This window comes from Leiobunum rupestre, chromosome 1, assembly GCF_980474605.1.
Source record: "Leiobunum rupestre chromosome 1, qqLeiRupe1.1.hap1, whole genome shotgun sequence".
NCBI classification, from domain to species: domain Eukaryota; kingdom Metazoa; phylum Arthropoda; class Arachnida; order Opiliones; family Sclerosomatidae; genus Leiobunum; species Leiobunum rupestre.
Window position 1 is genome coordinate 64,015,306 of NC_143384.1, and position 18,680 is coordinate 64,033,985.

At 39.2% G+C, this 18,680-nt stretch overlaps 16 non-coding genes across 16 annotated transcripts; all 16 read left to right on the forward strand.

The window, feature by feature from the left end:
- Positions 1-1,016: 1,016 nt before the first annotated feature.
- Positions 1,017-1,089, forward strand: TRNAK-CUU (transfer RNA lysine (anticodon CUU)). The gene has a single exon. It is a non-coding gene; the product is annotated as a tRNA-Lys (tRNA).
- Positions 1,090-2,045: 956 nt separating this feature from the next.
- On the forward strand, positions 2,046-2,118 carry TRNAK-CUU (transfer RNA lysine (anticodon CUU)). The gene has a single exon. It is a non-coding gene; the product is annotated as a tRNA-Lys (tRNA).
- A 956-nt stretch (positions 2,119-3,074) lies between these two features.
- On the forward strand, positions 3,075-3,147 carry TRNAK-CUU (transfer RNA lysine (anticodon CUU)). The gene has a single exon. It is a non-coding gene; the product is annotated as a tRNA-Lys (tRNA).
- Positions 3,148-4,103: 956 nt separating this feature from the next.
- TRNAK-CUU (transfer RNA lysine (anticodon CUU)) lies at positions 4,104-4,176 on the forward strand. The gene has a single exon. It is a non-coding gene; the product is annotated as a tRNA-Lys (tRNA).
- A 956-nt stretch (positions 4,177-5,132) lies between these two features.
- Positions 5,133-5,205, forward strand: TRNAK-CUU (transfer RNA lysine (anticodon CUU)). Its single transcript has one exon. It is a non-coding gene; the product is annotated as a tRNA-Lys (tRNA).
- A 956-nt stretch (positions 5,206-6,161) lies between these two features.
- On the forward strand, positions 6,162-6,234 carry TRNAK-CUU (transfer RNA lysine (anticodon CUU)). Its single transcript has one exon. It is a non-coding gene; the product is annotated as a tRNA-Lys (tRNA).
- A 956-nt stretch (positions 6,235-7,190) lies between these two features.
- On the forward strand, positions 7,191-7,263 carry TRNAK-CUU (transfer RNA lysine (anticodon CUU)). The gene has a single exon. It is a non-coding gene; the product is annotated as a tRNA-Lys (tRNA).
- A 956-nt stretch (positions 7,264-8,219) lies between these two features.
- On the forward strand, positions 8,220-8,292 carry TRNAK-CUU (transfer RNA lysine (anticodon CUU)). Its single transcript has one exon. It is a non-coding gene; the product is annotated as a tRNA-Lys (tRNA).
- A 956-nt stretch (positions 8,293-9,248) lies between these two features.
- On the forward strand, positions 9,249-9,321 carry TRNAK-CUU (transfer RNA lysine (anticodon CUU)). The gene has a single exon. It is a non-coding gene; the product is annotated as a tRNA-Lys (tRNA).
- Positions 9,322-10,276: 955 nt separating this feature from the next.
- On the forward strand, positions 10,277-10,349 carry TRNAK-CUU (transfer RNA lysine (anticodon CUU)). The gene has a single exon. It is a non-coding gene; the product is annotated as a tRNA-Lys (tRNA).
- Positions 10,350-11,871: 1,522 nt separating this feature from the next.
- TRNAK-CUU (transfer RNA lysine (anticodon CUU)) lies at positions 11,872-11,944 on the forward strand. The gene has a single exon. It is a non-coding gene; the product is annotated as a tRNA-Lys (tRNA).
- A 1,522-nt stretch (positions 11,945-13,466) lies between these two features.
- Positions 13,467-13,539, forward strand: TRNAK-CUU (transfer RNA lysine (anticodon CUU)). The gene has a single exon. It is a non-coding gene; the product is annotated as a tRNA-Lys (tRNA).
- Positions 13,540-14,494: 955 nt separating this feature from the next.
- Positions 14,495-14,567, forward strand: TRNAK-CUU (transfer RNA lysine (anticodon CUU)). The gene has a single exon. It is a non-coding gene; the product is annotated as a tRNA-Lys (tRNA).
- A 1,239-nt stretch (positions 14,568-15,806) lies between these two features.
- Positions 15,807-15,879, forward strand: TRNAK-CUU (transfer RNA lysine (anticodon CUU)). The gene has a single exon. It is a non-coding gene; the product is annotated as a tRNA-Lys (tRNA).
- Positions 15,880-17,118: 1,239 nt separating this feature from the next.
- Positions 17,119-17,191, forward strand: TRNAK-CUU (transfer RNA lysine (anticodon CUU)). The gene has a single exon. It is a non-coding gene; the product is annotated as a tRNA-Lys (tRNA).
- Positions 17,192-18,430: 1,239 nt separating this feature from the next.
- Positions 18,431-18,503, forward strand: TRNAK-CUU (transfer RNA lysine (anticodon CUU)). The gene has a single exon. It is a non-coding gene; the product is annotated as a tRNA-Lys (tRNA).
- Positions 18,504-18,680: the final 177 nt, after the last annotated feature.

Sequence of the window (18,680 nt, forward strand, 5' to 3'; positions counted from 1 at the left end):
AAGAAACGTTCGACGGATGTGGTTTGCGATAAATTCGTGACCTTGAAAAAAAGCGGAAGTTATTTATTTCCAAATCCATATATTAAACTACTTACGTCTGTTCGCCAGGCGTTGTTCAAAATGACATATAGTCAGAGTCCTTTTCGTTGTTACTCGTTGCCCATACTGGAATTTAAATAAAAAATGTTGTATAAAAATCTTTTAATTTTTTTTCTATTGCATAGAAACTTTTTTTCATGTTTTCAAAAAAATGAATCGAACCTGACTTTCTTGGGTGGTCTGATAATAAAAACCGCACTTAAAGGCCAACGAATGACGGTTTCCCACGGGAAATTTTGTGTGCTGCATTAAGACCTTAGCCAGTTCTTATGTCGTTATAAAACCCTGTTCAGATTGGGCTCTCCGAGTGCCCCATACTGACGGAAAAATTCAAGCGGTAGTTATATCTCCACAGCCCGATGATCGTCAGAGTCTCGACCCTCATAATGTCCTCTAATTTATGCTTCCAAGACGCTGGATAACTAATGGACGCCTCAATTCCTAGTCAGCGCCAGTTGCCAAGGTGGAAACTTTCAATCATAATGACGTTCTTTTTTTAACATATGAATAAAAAAGGCTTTTAATATATTAACAGAAGAAAATGAATAAAAAGAAATTATCCGCAATTTTCAAGAAGATGAGCGCTGGAAGAGCCAGGATAGCTTAGTCGGTAAAGCTTGAGGGTTTTAACCTAAAGAGCCTCTGTTGAAGCAAGAAGATGCGCGCTGGAAGAGCCAGGATAGCTTAGTCGGTAAAGCTTGAGGGTTTTAACCTAAAGAGCCTCTGTTGAAGCAAGAAGATGAGCGCTGGTAGAGCCAGGATAGCTTAGTCGGTAAAGCTTGAGGGTTTTAACCTAAAGAGCCTCTGTTGAAGCCACAGTTTAAGAAGGAAGCCTGTTTGAAGAAAACTAAAATTTTTAAATTTCGTTGTCGGTTTTATTGAATGTTATGACGTTACGATTTTGCCCGCTGAGGGTCGCCCGTGTAGCTCAGTCGGTAGAGCGTTAGGCTCTTAACCTAACGGTCCTGGGTTCGAGCCCCAGTTCGGGTGCTTAACCTTTTGCGGGAAGTTAAGAAACGTTCGACGGATGTGGTTTGCGATAAATTCGTGACCTTGAAAAAAAGCGGAAGTTATTTATTTCCAAATCCATATGTTAAACTACTTACGTCTGTTCGCCAGGCGTTGTTCAAAATGACATATAGTCAGAGTCCTTTTCGTTGTTACTCGTTGCCCATACTGGAATTTAAATAAAAAATGTTGTATAAAAATCTTTTAATTTTTTTTCTATTGCATAGAAACTGTTTTTCATGTTTTCAAAAAAATGAATCGAACCTGACTTTCTTGGGTGGTCTGATAATAAAAACCGCACTTAAAGGCCAACCAATGACGGTTTCCCACGGGAAATTTTGTGTGCTGCATTAAGACCTTAGCCAGTTCTTATGTCGTTATAAAACCTTGTTCAGATTGGGCTCTCCGAGTGCCCCATACTGACGGAAAAAATCAAGCGGTAGTTGTATCTCCACAGCCCGATGATCGTCAGAGTCTCGACCCTCATAAAGTCCTCTAATTTATGCTTCCAAGACGCTGGATAACTAATGGACGCCTCAATTCCTAGTCAGCGCCAGTTGCCAAGGTGGAAACTTTCAATCATAATGACGTTCTTTTTTTAACATATGAATAAAAAGGGCTTTTAATATATTAACAGAAGAAAATGAATAAAAAGAAATTATCCGCAATTTTCAAGAAGATGAGCGCTGGAAGAGCCAGGATAGCTTAGTCGGTAAAGCTTGAGGGTTTTAACCTAAAGAGCCTCTGTTGAAGCAAGAAGATGAGCGCTGGAAGAGCCAGGATAGCTTAGTCGGTAAAGCTTGAGGGTTTTAACCCAAAGAGCCACTGTTGAAGCCACAGTTTAAGAAGGAAGCCTGTTTGAAGAAAACTAAAATTTTTAAATTTCGTTGTCGGTTTTATTGAATGTTATGACGTTACGATTTTGCCCGCAGAGGGTCGCCCGTGTAGCTCAGTCGGTAGAGCGTTAGGCTCTTAACCTAACGGTCCTGGGTTCGAGCCCCAGTTCGGGTGCTTAACCTTTTGCGGGAAGTTAAGAAACGTTCGACGGATGTGGTTTGCGATAAATTCGTGACCTTGAAAAAAAGCGGAAGTTATTTATTTCCAAATCCATATATTAAACTACTTACGTCTGTTCGCCAGGCGTTGTTCAAAATGACATATAGTCAGAGTCCTTTTCGTTGTTACTCGTTGCCCATACTGGAATTTAAATAAAAAATGTTGTATAAAAATCTTTTAATTTTTTTTCTATTGCATAGAAACTGTTTTTCATGTTTTCAAAAAAATGAATCGAACCTGACTTTCTTGGGTGGTCTGATAATAAAAACCGCACTTAAAGGCCAACCAATGACGGTTTCCCACGGGAAATTTTGTGTGCTGCATTAAGACCTTAGCCAGTTCTTATGTCGTTATAAAACCTTGTTCAGATTGGGCTCTCCGAGTGCCCCATACTGACGGAAAAAATCAAGCGGTAGTTATATCTCCACAGCCCGATGATCGTCAGAGTCTCGACCCTCATAAAGTCCTCTAATTTATGCTTCCAAGACGCTGGATAACTAATGGACGCCTCAATTCCTAGTCAGCGCCAGTTGCCAAGGTGGAAACTTTCAATCATAATGACGTTCTTTTTTTAACATATGAATAAAAAGGGCTTTTAATATATTAACAGAAGAAAATAAATAAAAAGAAATTATCCGCAATTTTCAAGAAGATGAGCGCTGGAAGAGCCAGGATAGCTTAGTCGGTAAAGCTTGAGGGTTTTAACCTAAAGAGCCTCTGTTGAAGCAAGAAGATGAGCGCTGGAAGAGCCAGGATAGCTTAGTCGGTAAAGCTTGAGGGTTTTAACCCAAAGAGCCACTGTTGAAGCCACAGTTTAAGAAGGAAGCCTGTTTGAAGAAAACTAAAATTTTTAAATTTCGTTGTCGGTTTTATTGAATGTTATGACGTTACGATTTTGCCCGCTGAGGGTCGCCCGTGTAGCTCAGTCGGTAGAGCGTTAGGCTCTTAACCTAACGGTCCTGGGTTCGAGCCCCAGTTCGGGTGCTTAACCTTTTGCGGGAAGTTAAGAAACGTTCGACGGATGTGGTTTGCGATAAATTCGTGACCTTGAAAAAAAGCGGAAGTTATTTATTTCCAAATCCATATATTAAACTACTTACGTCTGTTCGCCAGGCGTTGTTCAAAATGACATATAGTCAGAGTCCTTTTCGTTGTTACTCGTTGCCCATACTGGAATTTAAATAAAAAATGTTGTATAAAAATCTTTTAATTTTTTTTCTATTGCATAGAAACTGTTTTTCATGTTTTCAAAAAAATGAATCGAACCTGACTTTCTTGGGTGGTCTGATAATAAAAACCGCACTTAAAGGCCAACCAATGACGGTTTCCCACGGGAAATTTTGTGTGCTGCATTAAGACCTTAGCCAGTTCTTATGTCGTTATAAAACCTTGTTCAGATTGGGCTCTCCGAGTGCCCCATACTGACGGAAAAAATCAAGCGGTAGTTATATCTCCACAGCCCGATGATCGTCAGAGTCTCGACCCTCATAAAGTCCTCTAATTTATGCTTCCAAGACGCTGGATAACTAATGGACGCCTCAATTCCTAGTCAGCGCCAGTTGCCAAGGTGGAAACTTTCAATCATAATGACGTTCTTTTTTTAACATATGAATAAAAAGGGCTTTTAATATATTAACAGAAGAAAATAAATAAAAAGAAATTATCCGCAATTTTCAAGAAGATGAGCGCTGGAAGAGCCAGGATAGCTTAGTCGGTAAAGCTTGAGGGTTTTAACCTAAAGAGCCTCTGTTGAAGCAAGAAGATGAGCGCTGGAAGAGCCAGGATAGCTTAGTCGGTAAAGCTTGAGGGTTTTAACCCAAAGAGCCACTGTTGAAGCCACAGTTTAAGAAGGAAGCCTGTTTGAAGAAAACTAAAATTTTTAAATTTCGTTGTCGGTTTTATTGAATGTTATGACGTTACGATTTTGCCCGCTGAGGGTCGCCCGTGTAGCTCAGTCGGTAGAGCGTTAGGCTCTTAACCTAACGGTCCTGGGTTCGAGCCCCAGTTCGGGTGCTTAACCTTTTGCGGGAAGTTAAGAAACGTTCGACGGATGTGGTTTGCGATAAATTCGTGACCTTGAAAAAAAGCGGAAGTTATTTATTTCCAAATCCATATATTAAACTACTTACGTCTGTTCGCCAGGCGTTGTTCAAAATGACATATAGTCAGAGTCCTTTTCGTTGTTACTCGTTGCCCATACTGGAATTTAAATAAAAAATGTTGTATAAAAATCTTTTAATTTTTTTTCTATTGCATAGAAACTGTTTTTCATGTTTTCAAAAAAATGAATCGAACCTGACTTTCTTGGGTGGTCTGATAATAAAAACCGCACTTAAAGGCCAACCAATGACGGTTTCCCACGGGAAATTTTGTGTGCTGCATTAAGACCTTAGCCAGTTCTTATGTCGTTATAAAACCTTGTTCAGATTGGGCTCTCCGAGTGCCCCATACTGACGGAAAAATTCAAGCGGTAGTTATATCTCCACAGCCCGATGATCGTCAGAGTCTCGACCCTCATAAAGTCCTCTAATTTATGCTTCTAAGACGCTGGATAACTAATGGACGCCTCAATTCCTAGTCAGCGCCAGTTGCCAAGGTGGAAACTTTCAATCATAATGACGTTCTTTTTTTAACATATGAATAAAAAGGGCTTTTAATATATTAACAGAAGAAAATGAATAAAAAGAAATTATCCGCAATTTTCAAGAAGCTGAGCGCTGGAAGAGCCAGGATAGCTTAGTCGGTAAAGCTTGAGGGTTTTAACCTAAAGAGCCTCTGTTGAAGCAAGAAGATGAGCGCTGGAAGAGCCAGGATAGCTTAGTCGGTAAAGCTTGAGGGTTTTAACCCAAAGAGCCACTGTTGAAGCCACAGTTTAAGAAGGAAGCCTGTTTGAAGAAAACTAAAATTTTTAAATTTCGTTGTCGGTTTTATTGAATGTTATGACGTTACGATTTTGCCCGCTGAGGGTCGCCCGTGTAGCTCAGTCGGTAGAGCGTTAGGCTCTTAACCTAACGGTCCTGGGTTCGAGCCCCAGTTCGGGTGCTTAACCTTTTGCGGGAAGTTAAGAAACGTTCGACGGATGTGGTTTGCGATAAATTCGTGACCTTGAAAAAAAGCGGAAGTTATTTATTTCCAAATCCATATATTAAACTACTTACGTCTGTTCGCCAGGCGTTGTTCAAAATGACATATAGTCAGAGTCCTTTTCGTTGTTACTCGTTGCCCATACTGGAATTTAAATAAAAAATGTTGTATAAAAATCTTTTAATTTTTTTTCTATTGCATAGAAACTGTTTTTCATGTTTTCAAAAAAATGAATCGAACCTGACTTTCTTGGGTGGTCTGATAATAAAAACCGCACTTAAAGGCCAACCAATGACGGTTTCCCACGGGAAATTTTGTGTGCTGCATTAAGACCTTAGCCAGTTCTTATGTCGTTATAAAACCTTGTTCAGATTGGGCTCTCCGAGTGCCCCATACTGACGGAAAAAATCAAGCGGTAGTTATATCTCCACAGCCCGATGATCGTCAGAGTCTCGACCCTCATAAAGTCCTCTAATTTATGCTTCCAAGACGCTGGATAACTAATGGACGCCTCAATTCCTAGTCAGCGCCAGTTGCCAAGGTGGAAACTTTCAATCATAATGACGTTCTTTTTTTAACATATGAATAAAAAGGGCTTTTAATATATTAACAGAAGAAAATGAATAAAAAGAAATTATCCGCAATTTTCAAGAAGATGAGCGCTGGAAGAGCCAGGATAGCTTAGTCGGTAAAGCTTGAGGGTTTTAACCTAAAGAGCCTCTGTTGAAGCAAGAAGATGAGCGCTGGAAGAGCCAGGATAGCTTAGTCGGTAAAGCTTGAGGGTTTTAACCCAAAGAGCCACTGTTGAAGCCACAGTTTAAGAAGGAAGCCTGTTTGAAGAAAACTAAAATTTTTAAATTTCGTTGTCGGTTTTATTGAATGTTATGACGTTACGATTTTGCCCGCTGAGGGTCGCCCGTGTAGCTCAGTCGGTAGAGCGTTAGGCTCTTAACCTAACGGTCCTGGGTTCGAGCCCCAGTTCGGGTGCTTAACCTTTTGCGGGAAGTTAAGAAACGTTCGACGGATGTGGTTTGCGATAAATTCGTGACCTTGAAAAAAAGCGGAAGTTATTTATTTCCAAATCCATATATTAAACTACTTACGTCTGTTCGCCAGGCGTTGTTCAAAATGACATATAGTCAGAGTCCTTTTCGTTGTTACTCGTTGCCCATACTGGAATTTAAATAAAAAATGTTGTATAAAAATCTTTTAATTTTTTTTCTATTGCATAGAAACTGTTTTTCATGTTTTCAAAAAAATGAATCGAACCTGACTTTCTTGGGTGGTCTGATAATAAAAACCGCACTTAAAGGCCAACCAATGACGGTTTCCCACGGGAAATTTTGTGTGCTGCATTAAGACCTTAGCCAGTTCTTATGTCGTTATAAAACCTTGTTCAGATTGGGCTCTCCGAGTGCCCCATACTGACGGAAAAATTCAAGCGGTAGTTATATCTCCACAGCCCGATGATCGTCAGAGTCTCGACCCTCATAAAGTCCTCTAATTTATGCTTCCAAGACGCTGGATAACTAATGGACGCCTCAATTCCTAGTCAGCGCCAGTTGCCAAGGTGGAAACTTTCAATCATAATGACGTTCTTTTTTTAACATATGAATAAAAAGGGCTTTTAATATATTAACAGAAGAAAATGAATAAAAAGAAATTATCCGCAATTTTCAAGAAGATGAGCGCTGGAAGAGCCAGGATAGCTTAGTCGGTAAAGCTTGAGGGTTTTAACCTAAAGAGCCTCTGTTGAAGCAAGAAGATGAGCGCTGGAAGAGCCAGGATAGCTTAGTCGGTAAAGCTTGAGGGTTTTAACCCAAAGAGCCACTGTTGAAGCCACAGTTTAAGAAGGAAGCCTGTTTGAAGAAAACTAAAATTTTTAAATTTCGTTGTCGGTTTTATTGAATGTTATGACGTTACGATTTTGCCCGCTGAGGGTCGCCCGTGTAGCTCAGTCGGTAGAGCGTTAGGCTCTTAACCTAACGGTCCTGGGTTCGAGCCCCAGTTCGGGTGCTTAACCTTTTGCGGGAAGTTAAGAAACGTTCGACGGATGTGGTTTGCGATAAATTCGTGACCTTGAAAAAAAGCGGAAGTTATTTATTTCCAAATCCATATATTAAACTACTTACGTCTGTTCGCCAGGCGTTGTTCAAAATGACATATAGTCAGAGTCCTTTTCGTTGTTACTCGTTGCCCATACTGGAATTTAAATAAAAAATGTTGTATAAAAATCTTTTAATTTTTTTTCTATTGCATAGAAACTGTTTTTCATGTTTTCAAAAAAATGAATCGAACCTGACTTTCTTGGGTGGTCTGATAATAAAAACCGCACTTAAAGGCCAACCAATGACGGTTTCCCACGGGAAATTTTGTGTGCTGCATTAAGACCTTAGCCAGTTCTTATGTCGTTATAAAACCTTGTTCAGATTGGGCTCTCCGAGTGCCCCATACTGACGGAAAAATTCAAGCGGTAGTTATATCTCCACAGCCCGATGATCGTCAGAGTCTCGACCCTCATAAAGTCCTCTAATTTATGCTTCCAAGACGCTGGATAACTAATGGACGCCTCAATTCCTAGTCAGCGCCAGTTGCCAAGGTGGAAACTTTCAATCATAATGACGTTCTTTTTTTAACATATGAATAAAAAGGGCTTTTAATATATTAACAGAAGAAAATGAATAAAAAGAAATTATCCGCAATTTTCAAGAAGATGAGCGCTGGAAGAGCCAGGATAGCTTAGTCGGTAAAGCTTGAGGGTTTTAACCTAAAGAGCCTCTGTTGAAGCAAGAAGATGAGCGCTGGAAGAGCCAGGATAGCTTAGTCGGTAAAGCTTGAGGGTTTTAACCCAAAGAGCCACTGTTGAAGCCACAGTTTAAGAAGGAAGCCTGTTTGAAGAAAACTAAAATTTTTAAATTTCGTTGTCGGTTTTATTGAATGTTATGACGTTACGATTTTGCCCGCTGAGGGTCGCCCGTGTAGCTCAGTCGGTAGAGCGTTAGGCTCTTAACCTAACGGTCCTGGGTTCGAGCCCCAGTTCGGGTGCTTAACCTTTTGCGGGAAGTTAAGAAACGTTCGACGGATGTGGTTTGCGATAAATTCGTGACCTTGAAAAAAAGCGGAAGTTATTTATTTCCAAATCCATATATTAAACTACTTACGTCTGTTCGCCAGGCGTTGTTCAAAATGACATATAGTCAGAGTCCTTTTCGTTGTTACTCGTTGCCCATACTGGAATTTAAATAAAAAATGTTGTATAAAAATCTTTTAATTTTTTTTCTATTGCATAGAAACTGTTTTTCATGTTTTCAAAAAAATGAATCGAACCTGACTTTCTTGGGTGGTCTGATAATAAAAACCGCACTTAAAGGCCAACCAATGACGGTTTCCCACGGGAAATTTTGTGTGCTGCATTAAGACCTTAGCCAGTTCTTATGTCGTTATAAAACCTTGTTCAGATTGGGCTCTCCGAGTGCCCCATACTGACGGAAAAATTCAAGCGGTAGTTATATCTCCACAGCCCGATGATCGTCAGAGTCTCGACCCTCATAAAGTCCTCTAATTTATGCTTCCAAGACGCTGGATAACTAATGGACGCCTCAATTCCTAGTCAGCGCCAGTTGCCAAGGTGGAAACTTTCAATCATAATGACGTTCTTTTTTTAACATATGAATAAAAAGGGCTTTTAATATATTAACAGAAGAAAATGAATAAAAAGAAATTATCCGCAATTTTCAAGAAGATGAGCGCTGGAAGAGCCAGGATAGCTTAGTCGGTAAAGCTTGAGGGTTTTAACCTAAAGAGCCTCTGTTGAAGCAAGAAGATGAGCGCTGGAAGAGCCAGGATAGCTTAGTCGGTAAAGCTTGAGGGTTTTAACCCAAAGAGCCACTGTTGAAGCCACAGTTTAAGAAGGAAGCCTGTTTGAAGAAAACTAAAATTTTTAAATTTCGTTGTCGGTTTTATTGAATGTTATGACGTTACGATTTTGCCCGCTGAGGGTCGCCCGTGTAGCTCAGTCGGTAGAGCGTTAGGCTCTTAACCTAACGGTCCTGGGTTCGAGCCCCAGTTCGGGTGCTTAACCTTTTGCGGGAAGTTAAGAAACGTTCGACGGATGTGGTTTGCGATAAATTCGTGACCTTAAAAAAAGCGGAAGTTATTTATTTCCAAATCCATATATTAAACTACTTACGTCTGTTCGCCAGGCGTTGTTCAAAATGACATATAGTCAGAGTCCTTTTCGTTGTTACTCGTTGCCCATACTGGAATTTAAATAAAAAATGTTGTATAAAAATCTTTTAATTTTTTTTCTATTGCATAGAAACTTTTTTTCATGTTTTCAAAAAAATGAATCGAACCTGACTTTCTTGGGTGGTCTGATAATAAAAACCGCACTTAAAGGCCAACGAATGACGGTTTCCCACGGGAAATTTTGTGTGCTGCATTAAGACCTTAGCCAGTTCTTATGTCGTTATAAAACCCTGTTCAGATTGGGCTCTCCGAGTGCCCCATACTGACGGAAAAATTCAAGCGGTAGTTATATCTCCACAGCCCGATGATCGTCAGAGTCTCGACCCTCATAAAGTCCTCTAATTTATGCTTCCAAGACGCTGGATAACTAATGGACGCCTCAATTCCTAGTCAGCGCCAGTTGCCAAGGTGGAAACTTTCAATCATAATGACGTTCTTTTTTTAACATATGAATAAAAAGGGCTTTTAATATATTAACAGAAGAAAATGAATAAAAAGAAATTATCCGCAATTTTCAAGAAGATGAGCGCTGGAAGAGCCAGGATAGCTTAGTCGGTGAAGCTTGAGGGTTTTAACTTAAAGAGCCTCTGTTGAAGCAAGAAGATGAGCGCTGGAAGAGCCAGGATAGCTTAGTCGGTAAAGCTTGAGGGTTTTAACCTAAAGAGCCTCTGTTGAAGCCACAGTTTAAGAAGGAAGCCTGTTTGAAGAAAACTAAAATTTTTAAATTTCGTTGTCGGTTTTATTGAATGTTATGACGTTACGATTTTGCCCGCTGAGGGTCGCCCGTGTAGCTCAGTCGGTAGAGCGTTAGGCTCTTAACTTAACGGTCCTGGGTTCGAGCCCCAGTTCGGGTGCTTAACCTTTTGCGGGAAGTTAAGAAACGTTCGACGGATGTGGTTTGCGATAAATTCGTGACCTTGAAAAAAAGCGGAAGTTATTTATTTCCAAATCCATATATTAAACTACTTACGTCTGTTCACCAGGCGTTGTTCAAAATGACATATAGTCAGAGTCCTTTTCGTTGTTACTCGTTGCCCATACTGGAATTTAAATAAAAAATGTTGTATAAAAATCTTTTAATTTTTTTTCTATTGCATAGAAACTGTTTTTCATGTTTTCAAAAAAATGAATCGGGTGCTTAACCTTTTGCGGGAAGTTAAGAAACGTTCGACGGATGTGGTTTGCGATAAATTCGTGACCTTGAAAAAAAGCGGAAGTTATTTATTTTCAAATCCATATATTAAACTACTTACGTCTGTTCGCCAGGCGTTGTTCAAAATGACATATAGTCAGAGTCCTTTTCGTTGTTACTCGTTGCCCATACTGGAATTTAAATAAAAAATGTTGTATAAAAATCTTTTAATTTTTTTTCTATTGCATAGAAACTGTTTTTCATGTTTTCAAAAAAATGAATCGGGTGCTTAACCTTTTGCGGGAAGTTAAGAAACGTTCGACGGATGTGGTTTGCGATAAATTCGTGACCTTGAAAAAAAGCGGAAGTTATTTATTTCCAAATCCATATATTAAACTACTTACGTCTGTTCGCCAGGCGTTGTTCAAAATGACATATAGTCAGAGTCCTTTTCGTTGTTACTCGTTGCCCATACTGGAATTTAAATAAAAAATGTTGTATAAAAATCTTTTAATTTTTTTTCTATTGCATAGAAACTGTTTTTCATGTTTTCAAAAAAATGAATCGAACCTGACTTTCTTGGGTGGTCTAATAATTAAAACCGCACTTAAAGGCCAACCAATGACGGTTTCCCACGGGAAATTTTGTGTGCTGCATTAAGACCTTAGCCAGTTCTTATGTCGTTATAAAACCTTGTTCAGTTTGGGCTCTCCGAGTGCCCCATACTGACGGCAAAATTCACGCGGTAGTTATATCTCCACAGCCCGATGATCGTCAGAATCTCGACCCTCATAAAGTCCTCTAATTTATGCTTCCAAGACGCTGGATAACTAATGGACGCCTCAATTCCTAGTCAGCGCCAGTTGCCAAGGTGGAAACTTTCAATCATAATGACGTCCTTTTTTTAACATATGAATAAAAAGGGCTTTTAATATATTAACAGAAGAAAATGAATAAAAAGAAATTATCCGCAATTTTCAAGAAGATGAGCGCTGAAAGAGCCAGGATAGCTTAGTCGGTAAAGCTTGAGGGTTTTAACCTAAAGAGCCTCTGTTGAAGCAAGAAGATGAGCACTGGAAGAGCCAGGATAGCTTAGTTGGTAAAGCTTGAGGGTTTTAACCTAAAGAGCCTATGTTGAAGCCACAGTTTAAGAAGGAAGCCTGTTTGAAGAAAACTAAAATTTTTAAATTTCGTTGTCGGTTTTATTGAATGTTATGACGTTACGATTTTGCCCACTGAGGGTCGCCCGTGTAGCTCAGTCGGTAGAGCGTTAGGCTCTTAACCTAACGGTCCTGGGTTCGAGCCCCAGTTCGGATGCTTAACCTTTTGCGGGAAGTTAAGAAACGTTCGACGGATGTGGTTTGCGATAAATTCGTGACCTTGAAAAAAAGCGGAAGTTATTTATTTCCAAATCCATATATTAAACTACTTACGTCTGTTCGCCAGGCGTTGTTCAAAATGACATATAGTCAGAGTCCTTTTCGTTGTTACTCGTTGCCCATACTGGAATTTAAATAAAAAATGTTGTATAAAAATCTTTTAATTTTTTTTCTATTGCATAGAAACTGTTTTTCATGTTTTCAAAAAAATGAATCGGGTGCTTAACCTTTTGCGGGAAGTTAAGAAACGTTCGACGGATGTGGTTTGCGATAAATTCGTGACCTTGAAAAAAAGCGGAAGTTATTTATTTCCAAATCCATATATTAAACTACTTACGTCTGTTCACCAGGCGTTGTTCAAAATGACATATAGTCAGAGTCCTTTCCGTTGTTACTCGTTGCCCATACTGGAATTTAAATAAAAAATGTTGTATAAAAATCTTTTAATTTTTTTTCTATTGCATAGAAACTGTTTTTCATGTTTTCAAAAAAATGAATCGGGTGCTTAACCTTTTGCGGGAAGTTAAGAAACGTTCGACGGATGTGGTTTGCGATAAATTCGTGACCTTGAAAAAAAGCGGAAGTTATTTATTTCCAAATCCATATATTAAACTACTTACGTCTGTTCGCCAGGCGTTGTTCAAAATGACATATAGTCAGAGTCCTTTTCGTTGTTACTCGTTGCCCATACTGGAATTTAAATAAAAAATGTTGTATAAAAATCTTTTAATTTTTTTTCTATTGCATAGAAACTGTTTTTCATGTTTTCAAAAAAATGAATCGAACCTGACTTTCTTGGGTGGTCTAATAATTAAAACCGCACTTAAAGGCCAACCAATGACGGTTTCCCACGGGAAATTTTGTGTGCTGCATTAAGACCTTAGCCAGTTCTTATGTCGTTATAAAACCTTGTTCAGATTGGGCTCTCCGAGTGCCCCATACTGACGGAAAAATTCAAGCGGTAGTTATATCTCCACAGCCCGATGATCGTCAGAGTCTCGACCCTCATAAAGTCCTCTAATTTATGCTTCCAAGACGCTGGATAACTAATGGACGCCTCAATTCCTAGTCAGCGCCAGTTGCCAAGGTGGAAACTTTCAATCATAATGACGTTCTTTTTTTAACATATGAATAAAAAGGGCTTTTAATATATTAACAGAAGAAAATGAATAAAAAGAAATTATCCGCAATTTTCAAGAAGATGAGCGCTGGAAGAGCCAGGATAGCTTAGTCGGTAAAGCTTGAGGGTTTTAACCTAAAGAGCCTCTGTTGAAGCAAGAAGATGAGCGCTGGAAGAGCCAGGATAGCTTAGTCGGTAAAGCTTGAGGGTTTTAACCCAAAGAGCCACTGTTGAAGCCACAGTTTAAGAAGGAAGCCTGTTTGAAGAAAACTAAAATTTTTAAATTTCGTTGTCGGTTTTATTGAATGTTATGACGTTACGATTTTGCCCGCTGAGGGTCGCCCGTGTAGCTCAGTCGGTAGAGCGTTAGGCTCTTAACCTAACGGTCCTGGGTTCGAGCCCCAGTTCGGGTGCTTAACCTTTTGCGGGAAGTTAAGAAACGTTCGACGGATGTGGTTTGCGATAAATTCGTGACCTTAAAAAAAGCGGAAGTTATTTATTTCCAAATCCATATATTAAACTACTTACGTCTGTTCGCCAGGCGTTGTTCAAAATGACATATAGTCAGAGTCTTTTTCGTTGTTACTCGTTGCCCATACTGGAATTTAAATAAAAAATGTTGTATAAAAATCTTTTAATTTTTTTTCTATTGCATAGAAACTTTTTTTCATGTTTTCAAAAAAATGAATCGAACCTGACTTTCTTGGGTGGTCTGATAATAAAAACCGCACTTAAAGGCCAACGAATGACGGTTTCCCACGGGAAATTTTGTGTGCTGCATTAAGACCTTAGCCAGTTCTTATGTCGTTATAAAACCCTGTTCAGATTGGGCTCTCCGAGTGCCCCATACTGACGGAAAAATTCAAGCGGTAGTTATATCTCCACAGCCCGATGATCGTCAGAGTCTCGACCCTCATAAAGTCCTCTAATTTATGCTTCCAAGACGCTGGATAACTAATGGACGCCTCAATTCCTAGTCAGCGCCAGTTGCCAAGGTGGAAACTTTCAATCATAATGACGTTCTTTTTTTAACATATGAATAAAAAGGGCTTTTAATATATTAACAGAAGAAAATGAATAAAAAGAAATTATCCGCAATTTTCAAGAAGATGAGCGCTGGAAGAGCCAGGATAGCTTAGTCGGTGAAGCTTGAGGGTTTTAACTTAAAGAGCCTCTGTTGAAGCAAGAAGATGAGCGCTGGAAGAGCCAGGATAGCTTAGTCGGTAAAGCTTGAGGGTTTTAACCTAAAGAGCCTCTGTTGAAGCCACAGTTTAAGAAGGAAGCCTGTTTGAAGAAAACTAAAATTTTTAAATTTCGTTGTCGGTTTTATTGAATGTTATGACGTTACGATTTTGCCCGCTGAGGGTCGCCCGTGTAGCTCAGTCGGTAGAGCGTTAGGCTCTTAACTTAACGGTCCTGGGTTCGAGCCCCAGTTCGGGTGCTTAACCTTTTGCGGGAAGTTAAGAAACGTTCGACGGATGTGGTTTGCGATAAATTCGTGACCTTGAAAAAAAGCGGAAGTTATTTATTTCCAAATCCATATATTAAACTACTTACGTCTGTTCACCAGGCGTTGTTCAAAATGACATATAGTCAGAGTCCTTTTCGTTGTTACTCGTTGCCCATACTGGAATTTAAATAAAAAATGTTGTATAAAAATCTTTTAATTTTTTTTCTATTGCATAGAAACTGTTTTTCATGTTTTCAAAAAAATTAATCGGGTGCTTAACCTTTTGCGGGAAGTTAAGAAACGTTCGACGGATGTGGTTTGCGATAAATTCGTTACCTTGAAAAAAAGCGGAAGTTATTTATTTCCAAATCCATATATTAAACTACTTACGTCTGTTCGCCAGGCGTTGTTCAAAATGACATATAGTCAGAGTCCTTTTCGTTGTTACTCGTTGCCCATACTGGAATTTAAATAAAAAATGTTGTATAAAAATCTTGTAATTTTTTTTCTATTGCATAGAAACTGTTTTTCATGTTTTCAAAAAAATGAATCGAACCTGACTTTCTTGGGTGGTCTGATAATTAAAACCGCACTTAAAGGCCAACCAATGACGGTTTCCCACGGGAAATTTTGTGTGCTGCATTAAGGCCTTAGCCAGTTCTTATGTCGTTATAAAACCTTGTTCAGTTTGGGCTCTCCGAGTGCCCCATACTGACGGCAAAATTCACGCGGTAGTTATATCTCCACAGCCCGATGATCGTCAGAGTCTCCACCCTCATAAAATCCTCTAATTTATGCTTCCAAGACGCTGGATAACTAATGGACGCCTCAATTTATAGTCAGCGCCAGTTGCCAAGGTGGAAACTTTCAATTATAATGACGTTCCTTTTTTAACATATGAATAAAAAGGGCTTTTAATATATTAACAGAAGAAAATGAATAAAATGAAATTATCCGCAATTTTCAAGAAGATGAGCGCTGGAAGAGCCAGGATAGCTTAGTCGGTGAAGCTTGAGGGTTTTAACTTAAAGAGCCTCTGTTGAAGCAAGAAGATGAGCGCTGGAAGAGCCAGGATAGCTTAGTCGGTAAAGCTTGAGGGTTTTAACCTAAAGAGCCTCTGTTGAAGCCACAGTTTAAGAAGGAAGCCTGTTTGAAGAAAACTAAAATTTTTAAATTTCGTTGTCGGTTTTATTGAATGTTATGACGTTACGATTTTGCCCGCTGAGGGTCGCCCGTGTAGCTCAGTCGGTAGAGCGTTAGGCTCTTAACTTAACGGTCCTGGGTTCGAGCCCCAGTTCGGGTGCTTAACCTTTTGCGGGAAGTTAAGAAACGTTCGACGGATGTGGTTTGCGATAAATTCGTGACCTTGAAAAAAAGCGGAAGTTATTTATTTCCAAATCCATATATTAAACTACTTACGTCTGTTCACCAGGCGTTGTTCAAAATGACATATAGTCAGAGTCCTTTTCGTTGTTACTCGTTGCCCATACTGGAATTTAAATAAAAAATGTTGTATAAAAATCTTTTAATTTTTTTTCTATTGCATAGAAACTGTTTTTCATGTTTTCAAAAAAATGAATCGGGTGCTTAACCTTTTGCGGGAAGTTAAGAAACGTTCGACGGATGTGGTTTGCGATAAATTCGTGACCTTGAAAAAAAGCGGAAGTTATTTATTTCCAAATCCATATATTAAACTACTTACGTCTGTTCGCCAGGCGTTGTTCAAAATGACATATAGTCAGAGTCCTTTTCGTTGTTACTCGTTGCCCATACTGGAATTTAAATAAAAAATGTTGTATAAAAATCTTTTAATTTTTTTTCTATTGCATAGAAACTGTTTTTCATGTTTTCAAAAAAATGAATCGAACCTGACTTTCTTGGGTGGTCTGATAATTAAAACCGCACTTAAAGGCCAACCAATGACGGTTTCCCACGGGAAATTTTGTGTGCTGCATTAAGGCCTTAGCCAGTTCTTATGTCGTTATAAAACCTTGTTCAGTTTGGGCTCTCCGAGTGCCCCATACTGACGGCAAAATTCACGCGGTAGTTATATCTCCACAGCCCGATGATCGTCAGAGTCTCCACCCTCATAAAATCCTCTAATTTATGCTTCCAAGACGCTGGATAACTAATGGACGCCTCAATTTATAGTCAGCGCCAGTTGCCAAGGTGGAAACTTTCAATCATAATGACGTTCCTTTTTTAACATATGAATAAAAAGGGCTTTTAATATATTAACAGAAGAAAATGAATAAAATGAAATTATCCGCAATTTTCAAGAAGATGAGCGCTGGAAGAGCCAGGATAGCTTAGTCGGTGAAGCTTGAGGGTTTTAACTTAAAGAGCCTCTGTTGAAGCAAGAAGATGAGCGCTGGAAGAGCCAGGATAGCTTAGTCGGTAAAGCTTGAGGGTTTTAACCTAAAGAGCCTCTGTTGAAGCCACAGTTTAAGAAGGAAGCCTGTTTGAAGAAAACTAAAATTTTTAAATTTCGTTGTCGGTTTTATTGAATGTTATGACGTTACGATTTTGCCCGCTGAGGGTCGCCCGTGTAGCTCAGTCGGTAGAGCGTTAGGCTCTTAACTTAACGGTCCTGGGTTCGAGCCCCAGTTCGGGTGCTTAACCTTTTGCGGGAAGTTAAGAAACGTTCGACGGATGTGGTTTGCGATAAATTCGTGACCTTGAAAAAAAGCGGAAGTTATTTATTTCCAAATCCATATATTAAACTACTTACGTCTGTTCACCAGGCGTTGTTCAAAATGACATATAGTCAGAGTCCTTTTCGTTGTTACTCGTTGCCCATACTGGAATTTAAATAAAAAATGTTGTATAAAAATCTTTTAATTTTTTTTCTATTGCATAGAAACTGTTTTTCATGTTTTCAAAAAAATGAATCGGGTGCTTAACCTTTTGCGGGAAGTTAAGAAACGTTCGACGGATGTGGTTTGCGATAAATTCGTGACCTTGAAAAAAAGCGGAAGTTATTTATTTCCAAATCCATATATTAAACTACTTACGTCTGTTCGCCAGGCGTTGTTCAAAATGACATATAGTCAGAGTCCTTTTCGTTGTTACTCGTTGCCCATACTGGAATTTAAATAAAAAATGTTGTATAAAAATCTTTTAATTTTTTTTCTATTGCATAGAAACTGTTTTTCATGTTTTCAAAAAAATGAATCGAACCTGACTTTCTTGGGTGGTCTAATAATTAAAACCGCACTTAAAGGCCAACCAATGACGGTTTCCCACGGGAAATTTTGTGTGCTGCATTAAGACCTTAGCCAGTTCTTATGTCGTTATAAAACCTTGTTCAGTTTGGGCTCTCCGAGTGCCCCATACTGACGGCAAAATTCACGCGGTAGTTATATCTCCACAGCCCGATGATCGTCAGAATCTCGACCCTCATAAAGTCCTCTAATTTATGCTTCCAAGACGCTGGATAACTAATGGACGCCTCAATTCCTAGTCAGCGCCAGTTGCCAAGGTGGAAACTTTCAATCATAATGACGTCCTTTTTTTAACATATGAATAAAAAGGGCTTTTAATATATTAACAGAAGAAAATGAATAAAAAGAAATTATCCGCAATTTTCAAGAAGATGAGCGCTGAAAGAGCCAGGATAGCTTAGTCGGTAAAGCTTGAGGGTTTTAACCTAAAGAGCCTCTGTTGAAGCAAGAAGATGAGCACTGGAAGAGCCAGGATAGCTTAGTTGGTAAAGCTTGAGGGTTTTAACCTAAAGAGCCTATGTTGAAGCCACAGTTTAAGAAGGAAGCCTGTTTGAAGAAAACTAAAATTTTTAAATTTCGTTGTCGGTTTTATTGAATGTTATGACGTTACGATTTTGCCCACTGAGGGTCGCCCGTGTAGCTCAGTCGGTAGAGCGTTAGGCTCTTAACCTAACGGTCCTGGGTTCGAGCCCCAGTTCGGATGCTTAACCTTTTGCGGGAAGTTAAGAAACGTTCGACGGATGTGGTTTGCGATAAATTCGTGACCTTGAAAAAAAGCGGAAGTTATTTATTTCCAAATCCATATATTAAACTACTTACGTCTGTTCGCCAGGCGTTGTTCAAAATGACATATAGTCAGAGTCCTTTTCGTTGTTACTCG